This window comes from Theobroma cacao, chromosome 2, assembly GCF_000208745.1.
Source record: "Theobroma cacao cultivar B97-61/B2 chromosome 2, Criollo_cocoa_genome_V2, whole genome shotgun sequence".
Taxonomy (NCBI): Eukaryota; Viridiplantae; Streptophyta; class Magnoliopsida; order Malvales; family Malvaceae; genus Theobroma; species Theobroma cacao.
Window position 1 is genome coordinate 9,056,161 of NC_030851.1, and position 10,405 is coordinate 9,066,565.

Here is a 10,405-nt window from a genome sequence, read left to right on the forward strand (position 1 = left end):
GACTTAAACAAATATTTTGACCACGATCCGATTAGAACTGGGCGAATTGGTAAACATAAACGTTGTAGCCTTTCTTTTTATAATTCTAGTGGTCCAAGACTCACCTCATTTGGAGTTTTTTCCCACTTATGATTCTCGCCTATTGTGCGATAATGACTATGTTCGTGCCTAATAGACGGTGGAAAACAAGGGCAGTGGTTAAATCCCGCCTGTGATTCTCACTTATTGTGTACGATGTCATCCGTCGAGAGATTACTTCGGTTGATGGTTGTGATGCCACTTATGGAGAATACTCTAGGTGATGTTGTCCATTAGGATATTACCTCGGACGAGAATTGTGATGCCGTCCGTGGAGAGATTGCTCCAGATGATGACTTTGATAGTCCTCTAGTTGCTTTGACATTGGGCGTAATTTGTTTCTCCATCAACTGGCCACCATGCGTGATTTGCTGATGCCTAGGAGAGGACCACTTTATGATGTGATATGATGACTACGAAGTGGCATGCCATAGGTTTTTGAAATGTGAAATATGTTATATGCTGTCATGATGTGATGATTAATGGAAAGGCTTAAGGTAAGAGCCATATGTAATTGATATATGATTATGATGTGCTATATGGTTGAGGAGATATGATTTAGCATCGAGGTGAGCACCTTACAGTATGTATGTTAAGCCATGTATGTAGACGGCCATATGGTGGGTCGGTTTATACGATAGATTATATTGATAAACGGTTATATTAGTAATAATGTTGAATGTGTAAAGTAAAGGTGATTATACCACCTTAGTATGTTAATAGCCAACGATATGCAGTGATATGATAGACTATGTTCGACAGGTGACGATTAACTTGTCTTATATGTATATGTACTATGATATATGATATGCATGCATAATTAGAATATATGTGCAGCAACTATCCCTGCACATTTTCAATTATTTATGCTCCCGTTCATTGAGTACTAATATGACTCACCATTTTAATTGCACATGTGTAGATAAATAAATACTAAGGATCAGGTGACCTAGCATTGTCGATGTTCGACACACAATTTTGACAAGTGGTATATTATCCGCTGATAATAATTCTCCACTGTGTCACAGCCTGAGTCATAGTTATGTACGCTTTTGTTATGTATATAAAGTATGTCATAAAGGAAATATGACAGCATAAAGTTGCCTTATGTTATGTAATGAGATGTTTAATGACTTAGTGAATTAGCCAATGTATGGCTGTGTATGTTATGTTTAAGTCTTGAACATTATTACGAGTTAAGGGCTTAATGTTGAATGATTAAAGATTTAAGTTGATATGAGATGATGTTGGCCATGAGGCCTTATATTATGATATATGTTTATCAAGACTTAATTATGAAGGCTTCCTTGAGTCTTGTGGGCTTGCTTGCCAGGCTCGTGCCTATCGATCATGGACCTCCGAATTTGGGTTGTGATAATTTATCTTTTATTCCTTTGTTATTCTTAAAACTACTATAACTGAGCTATATTGGCTATATCTCTTGCCTCATATGCCTTTTTTAACATGGCAATGAAGACTATTGTTGCAGTTATTCCTAAATGACTTCAACGATAACCTCAAACATATACAAATTATGAAATTGCTTTCTCCATAATAAAAATGGGCTCAATTATCAATGACATAACTCAACTCTTAGATCTACTATTTGGACATCCATGGCGCATCTCCATGTTAATATGTGCATTACGAAATCTGAGCTAGATTAATAGATGTTTCTATAAAATGTTTTGCAAAAAGTGAAGCATAAATTGTTGGAAAATAGTGCATTTCATACGGTTTCAACATCTCGCATTGTTAAGGTACAAAAAAAGGTGAGTGCTTTAAATAAGCAAACCCATTATGGGCTTGTTGCAAGGTAGGAAAAAAAAGTGGGCTTGAGCGCACATGAGATTAGGCCAAGCATTGAGAAAATTCAAATTCCCCCCCTATGCGTGAGTATACAAGTGGGCTAGGCCCAAGTGAACTTCTTGTACCTTAGTTTTATTTTTTTTTCTTAGCTTTTTCAGCATTTGACTCATTCCAGTTGAATCAATCTCAAACTCTACCTATAATCTGACTGAGTTTGATAACTCCCCTGCTTTGGTGTAACGTTCACCTCAACTTAACGTTGAATCCCCTAATTTGGTGCAATGTTCACTTCATTCTCAGCTTATAAATGTAGCTTATCTACCACAGTTACAGCACGCACCAACAATTTTCTCATCTCTTTTAAAGTTTTTCTGCATTTTTTTTTTGTTTTGCTTACTTTCCCGCTAGGTTCTTTTTTTCTAATAGAAAAGTGTTTCAGTTATTTCTGTTATCCCTTACTAGTTTGTGCAAACTAATAAGGAAAGGTCTGTTGCATCTTGGAGGATAACCGCTACAGTCCTTTTGCACCAAGTTTCATACTTCGAATGGGAGAAAATTATTCTTAAAGAACATGAAATTACGTCTCAAACTTCTTTCTATTTTCACTTGCTTTATTATTTTTCATTTGTTTCTCAAATTTTGCAAGAATTTTAAGGATAATGGATTCCCACACTGATAATGTTACCACCATTGTTCCTATTGCCACCTCTATCCTTACTGTTACCACCATCATCAATGGTTCCACCGTGACTTCTACTCCTTTAATTGTTCCTCATATGCCTTCGGTCTCATATGCCAAACCATTTCCAAATATTTTCAAAATTGAGGTTTTTTATGATAGAAACTTCAAAAAATGTTAAGAAATGATTTTTTTTTAATCCTTTATATTCATGGGGTGGCTTAGGCGCTAACTGTTTCCAAACCAGACGATGTCAAGATGCTGGAACCATGGATGCAAGTGAATAAGGTATGTAGGCATACAATCATTAAAATGTTGTCTAATGAGCTGTTTGCTGTACACAATCCTTACAAAGAAACAAAGCAAATATGGGAGTCAGTGATTGCCAAATACATTGCTGAAAATGTTGGAAAACAAAAGTTCGTGATTGCCAACTTCTATCATTGAAAGATGATAGATGACAGGGACATCAAAAATCAAATCAAAGAATACCACAAGCTGATAAATGATTTGAAGGCTGAAAAAATCAACTTCCAAGAAAAGTTCGTTGTTGGGTTACTAATTGAGAAATTGCCAAAATCTTGGAATGGTTACATGCAACAACTAAAGCACAAGGAAAAACAATTGTCACTTGCAGACTTGATTGTGCACATCAATATTGAAGACACAACCCGGAAGGAGATTAAGGCCTCCAAAGCTAAAGAAGTTGCAACTAAAGCCAATCTAGTACAAGGCAGCTCCCAGCATCATTAATAGAGGTACACTTATAAACCCAATTATAAATCCAAAACTTCTCATCCTACCTTAAAAAAGTAAGGCAGATATTTTGTTTATGGAAAGCTAGGGCGTCATGTAGCACAATGCAGGAAGAGAGCAAAGGGAAATAACAAACTTGCTAATCCAAGAGTCAACTTGGTCAAAGCAAATAAATTCGATGATATAATTGATACAGTCATTTCGCAAGCCAAAATGGTGGCCAGTGTGAAGGAATGGCTGGTAAACTCAAGTGCTACTAAGAATATTTGTGTAAACAAAAATGCCTTTACCTCCTATTCATATGAAAAGTTACCTACAATCAAATAGTCACATTACGTTACTTTATGTGACATAACTTTTGTTAGCTAAAATAGTTTTTTATATTAAGAGACAACTTTTTATTTTGAAAATACACTAACAATCCCCCACTATTTTCTAAATTTTCAAATGCCAACAACTTGGGAAATCTTGTGCATAAATGAAGATATCTCGTAGATTTGAACCTTCACTTAGTAAGTGTGGTTGGTTCAAGTCTGAATTGAATAGTTGACCAAGCATTAAACCATCAATTCTTCATTTGACTAATCGGGTCACTAAACACAAATAAGCTTGATCCACATGAGAATAGTCATAGGTTCTTATACCTATCCAGGATGCGTTTAACCAAAAGAAGAGAAAGTGAAAAAGATTCTATCAAAATTCAATTGAAAATCGTTGATAATCCAACATTTTTCGTTGAAATTGCATCGGAGATTTCAACATAATTCTTTCAAGCTTTTGCTAGAAATTCTATCGAAACTCCATCAGAATCACATGGGACTTCCATATAAATCTCTGATCAAATTTTGTCAAAAATATTGTATTTATCCTCAATTTTAACAATAGTTGTACAACAAATATATGCTCATAAACAAAGTAAATTATTTATATTGAATATTTAAAAATTGAAACAAGAAATATCCAAATATTTATAAAACATTCATATCAAATTTAAACATAAAGTATTCACCAAATATCAACTTTGCAAATATGAATAAAACCATTTCATGGAATGCCGTCGTCACTTGTTCTAGCCTCTCCAGCATAGGAGTTTGCCTATAGTTGGAACCACAATACCTCCCATCATATGCATCATTCGCTCCATGCAATCCTTTATATTTTGGATATTTTCAGTATTTACCTTCATCTGCTCACGCATTTGTAGCATGTCTGGAAAGATTGTACACTTGCGTTTGCAGAGAATCTTGATGGGAAGCATTTGTAGTGAAATTAAGGGCCACACGTTGACTCATATGCAGGGGTAGTAAATCGTACTACATTAAGTGAAGTTATAGCATGAACCTAGATACCAAATCCATGCACATGAGTATGAGTGGTTTGCAATCCTTCAATTGCTTGAGACCAAGCCTGCAGATCGAACTTTGACTAGGAGGATGAGACATCACCATATTTCTACAATAATACAAAAATAAAAAAATTTCTACAAACAAATTTAAAAATAATATAATTTAATAAGAAAATTCAATATTTAAAATTACCATTGTCAACATTTAAAATATAATTAAAAAAATTCACTTACACTAATAGCTTTTGATTTATTGCCAACAAATTATCGCGTCCTACTAAATGTTTTTGCTTGCAGTTGAAGATTTCAAAAAATGCGATAGGTCATCCAACTCGATTGACTTCATTCATTTACAATAATATACTATGAAACAAACCAAAAAGCATCAATAGTAAAATAAAATAAAATATGCAACAAAATTTCATCGAAGTAATATTATATGCACTAATTACTAATGCCCAAAAGAATGCCACATTTGACAAAGTTATTTGTCAGTCAAAATGGAAAAATAATGTCATTAATGAAGGAATAAATAAAGGAATTTAGTGAAAATAGTTCACACCATCCTCTTTGCATGAACAAAAAAATGAGTTAAGCCACCTCCGTGCATTGTAATGCTTCTCTCTTTTGCATTAGCCGATTTACTTTTAATTTTTGGATTGGTTTTGCCATTTCTCGATACTCTATTCATTATCATAAGAGCATCTTAAATTTTGATAGTGATCCATGATCTAAACATTCATTTATAATCCTTAATGTTAGTGACATCAATATCTACAACTGCATTTTCCTTCTCTTTCACTAACACGTCTTTCAATGGAGCCTTACAAATCTTTTCTCATGTTTTTCGAAACGCCACAGCCTCTATTGAGGACCATATAATATTATCCTAGCATAAAGGTTACTATAAATAAAGTATTATAAACCCCCAATCAATGAAAAATAAACATCTATTTAATTTAACAACACACTTAATACCTCAAATTTCTTGCACATTAAGTCTTTTAAATCATTAGCAACTTTTTCCATATTGCCCATAGATCATTAAAGTGAATTTTGAGTATTCTTATTATTTTTGTGGTTACCTTTGACTTCACAAAAATATTGCCTTATAATTCAAGATAATCGTTAGATATTAAAATCTATAATTAATTAAATTATATAATTATTAAATAAGTTAACATGACTCTCTTCAAGAGGAGTCAATTAAAACCTCGAGTTTGGATCTATTGGCGTTTGTACGCTTACACTAGGCTCTCTAGCCCTCGATCTTCTGGAAGAATTATTATCATCGCCACCTATATCGTTGACCAAAACCCACGAGAAACAAAGGTTGAGGTGACATGGATTGCTACCCCAATCAACGGATTGCTCTAAAAGGGTGCCTCCGCAATCGGATAATTGGTGGATTCACCCATTGCTAAGTCGATTGTTGGATTGAAGAGAGAGGCTCCATAGGCGGATGCGTAGAGCACGAGGCATCTGTAAATTTACCTTTTGATTGATAATGTTTTTCTTTAACCGTCATAACCGCAAGAAAGATATATATATATATGTAAAACCTTTATAAGGCAAGAAAATACTACAAATATTTGAAAATAAGTTCAAACTTATGTTGGGAAATGAGATTTCAAGATATTATTTTTTGTAGGGATTCAAGATACTGTACATTTTTAAGTAAAAAACTCACGTCGTATTTTATCTAAGCTTTATGTGAATGTGAATAGAAGGTGCCCAGATCCATCGGAATGTTCGACAGGCCTGTCGGCCGGTGGACAGCACTAAGAGGTTGCCAAGACAGTTATTTCCTAATAATTGACAGTGGAGTCGCCTAAGTGCTGGGTGTTGTAGACACCATTTTTTTATTTAATTTTATTTTTTTATTATTATCAATTTAATTAATTTTATTATTATTATTATTATTATTATTATTATTATTATTTTACTTTTATTATTTTTATTTTATTTTCATTTTTATCTTATTTTATTTGTATTTGTTTATGGATTGACATTAAACCTAGATTCAGAATTGGGCTTTCATGGTTTTTGGACCTGTCTTTGTTTCATGAGTGCTGTGGGCTTAGAATTCAGTTCCACTATTTAGGCCTTGTACTTAAACAAGTTTATTTAAATTAATTAAGGCCAAAGCATATCAAAATACAACAAATTAATAAATAAGAACATGATTAAAAGATTAAAACAAGCAGTCAAAAAAAAATATTAAAACAACAACATTTTGCAAAAATTGAAAAAAAAAAAAGGCCAAAAGGCCATCTGGCAAGGGAAGGGGACAAAAAAACAACACGAGGGTGCAAAACGTCTTCTACCAGGGGCGATTTCTCACACCTGGCAGAGGCCATCCGGCAAGAATGCCAAAGATGGTGCCAAAAATGGTATCCTCTACACATGTATAAATGGTAGAGAGAAAAGTAATCTTAGGGAGAGCAACAACTAGAAAAACTTTGGAAAAGAACAAACAAACCTTAGAGAAGATTCCAAAGAGAAAACGTAACGATAAACTGGAAACTTCATTGGGATATTCAAGAGTCGAGCTAGTAAATAATTATAAGTTATTCTAAATCTTAATAAATTGATGATGTTTTATTTTTTTAATCTTTGTAAATTGAGTTCTTGTGATAAGAAGAGGAAGCATTGCAAACAAGTAAGGGATGTACCAAAGGTGACGAAGAGAAAGATTGAAGCAGTTCCTGAAGTATTAAATGTTGTGGCAGCTGGAAGAGAACAAAAAAAGAGTAGGTGTTCTAAGTGAGAATAGGCTAGAAAGAAAAGCTTTGAGTGAGAGTTGAGTCCTTCTGAAAATGAAAAAGCCCCTTTTGAATTGTGAAAGCTTTATATATAGTGCCAGAAGTAACGGTTACAAGAAAAAGTTTTAATACACGTAATTAATGATATCATTAAGGAGAATTTTAATGTTAGGTAACCGTTACTGAGAGTTAACATTGAGCAACGGTTAGAAACTTATTATGTGACAGTTGAAGTAATTATACTTAATAAGACTTGTTTTTGAGTAGGAACTAATAGAGAAGAGCTGTACGTGAATAGGTACAAGGGGGAAGCTGTATATGAACAAGTACAATAGAAGAAGCTGAAGAAGTTGTACATGAACAGGTACAATAGAAGAAGCTATACATGAATAAATACAAGAGAATAAAGTAAAAGCAAAAAACAATTGTACTTCAAAAAAAGGTTAAAAGAGACATCTTAACTACTTTCATATCTGAGCCACCAAATCAAATTCTCTGAAACATCTCAATATGAAAGTAATCCATAAATCTTGCCACCTATTCTGGATTACTTTCACTATCACCTGTGTGAAATTATTATTCTGTGTGAAATAGTTATTCTACTTATATTAATTGTTCCACATGGAGTAATGCTTCACTATTCTAATTGTTCTGCGTGAAGTAGTGCTTCACTTGTAATGGTTCTTTTCATTATTCTTTATATAATGTACGCGATAAAATAATTTTTTAGAGAATAAGTATTAACCAAAATTGACTATCTATAATCTTAAATAATATTATTTTATTCACTTTCTTTGTGATTTTATATTATTTATTGTCATTTACTTATTCGCTTTAATAATTTCAGGGCATTTAAGATAGAAGGGCATGAGATGAGTGATTAAAGGCTAGTACATTCCTTCACACACACGACACGTTGCATTCATGCATGAGCCTTTTACTCGGACTCTATCCTCAATAAAAAAAGGTTAAGTAGCTATGCTCTCGTGAGATGATAACCTTCGCATGAGCTAATGAAACACTCCCACACAGATTAAAGCTAATCAGTTTAAAACTTGTAATGGGTGAGAATCAGGTGCCTTACTAGTTCAAGTGGAATGACAGCAAAGAATAATTTGGGAACCTTTAACTTTGAGTGAAACCGAATTTAACATATAAAAAGACATGAGAAGCCATCCCATAAGTAGAGCCCTATCGAACTTGTAATGAAGAGTACATCCTGATTTATGACACATGAAGGAACAATTTTGTCTTAGCAATTTCCATTTTGTTAAAATAAAAATAACATGTGTCAAAATGACATTTTTTTTAAAAAAATAAATAAACCAAAACCAAAAAGTATTTTCTTTCCTTTCTGTTCCCATCTTATTATAAACGAGAGAAGAAGAAGATTTTTGACATCATTATTTCTCTATTTTTTAGAAGGCTTTCTCATTACTTTCACTTTCAAAATCTCAAAATAATAGTTTTTCCTGTTTTCTCTTTAAAAAAAAAAGAGATAAACATGAAAAAGAAAGGATTCTTTTCGTTCTTTCATAAAAAAATATATATAAAAAAAGAGAAAGGTATTTCCTTTGAGCTAGTTCCTTTAAAAAAAATTAAAAAAAAAGTTTTTACTTCCTTTTGTCCATAAAAATGAGAGAGAAGAAAAAGAGAGGTTGACACGTGGCACTTTTATTCTTTAAAACATTATATACTTTTGTTGATGTTTGAATCTAAGACCTCTAGCAAGTATATCAAAATCTTTACCACCACACTTAAATTCTTACCAATAATTAATTTTTTTATAATTGAGAGAAGAGAGATTTGAACCTTATTCTTTAAAGTAAGAGGATCATACACTAACCAATGAGTCAAGTGCTCGAAGTACTACTAATAATTATATCCTACTTGTGTTTTTTTTCTGCTTTTATTTTATCTTTTTCTTTCTTATTTTTTTTCTAAAACTACGTTGTTTTTGAACCTTCTTTTTAAAAAATGAAGGCTCCAAAAGGTTTTTATAGCTAAAGTTTTTTAGAGTGTAAAAAAACTCTAAAACGACATAACTTTGGGGAAAAGAGGAAAAAAATAAGAAAAAAAAGAGAAAAGAAAAGAAACACAAGTAAAATATAATTATCAATAAGGGCTTAGGTGTACTGGTAAAGACGTTGATATTCATGTTACAGGTTTTGAGTTATCTTTTGAAGAATAAGAGTGTCACGTGTTAGCCTCTTGATGTTAGCCTTTTAATGTGTCACGTGGCAGCTTGAACCCAAAACATTATATTGCCATGTCAATGTGCCATTCAAGGGACTAAAATGTTACGATTTTGAGTAAAGAAATTGCATTAAGAAAATATCCTAGTACAGGGACTTCTCAAGTATTTTCACTATTGAAAAATATATAACATAAATCGAAAAGATTGGTAATATTATACATTTTCAAATAAGATATTTTTATAATAATTTATTAATTAAAAGTAAAAAAATATTTGACATTTTTAAAATAATATTTTTAGAATAAATATTCAAAATACTCCAGAGCTTTAAGTCATGCTTGGTTGGGGGAATGGCTAAGCCATTCCCCCTCTATTCCTTACAAAATTTTATCTCCTTATTTGGTTTGCTCTTAGAGAAGAAATAGCCATTCCAAAAGGAATGGTTATTCTTTAAAATTGGGCAAAAGCTTGGAATAGCTAATACCACATTTCCCCACGGTATTAGCTATTCCACACTTATGAGAATAAAATTTAAATATTTTGGACTAAAATATCTTTATTTATTTTTAAAAATTATAAATTTAAACTTGTAAAATTAATATTTTAAATTTAAATTAAAAATATTAATATTTTCATATTTTTAAATTATAAATAAAAAAATTAATATTTTAAAAATATTAATTTTAAATTATTAAGTGAAATTTAAATTAAAAAATGAAAAATGCAAATAGAGAAAAATAAATCTTAGTATAATAAAAAGGTTAAGTTATTAATTA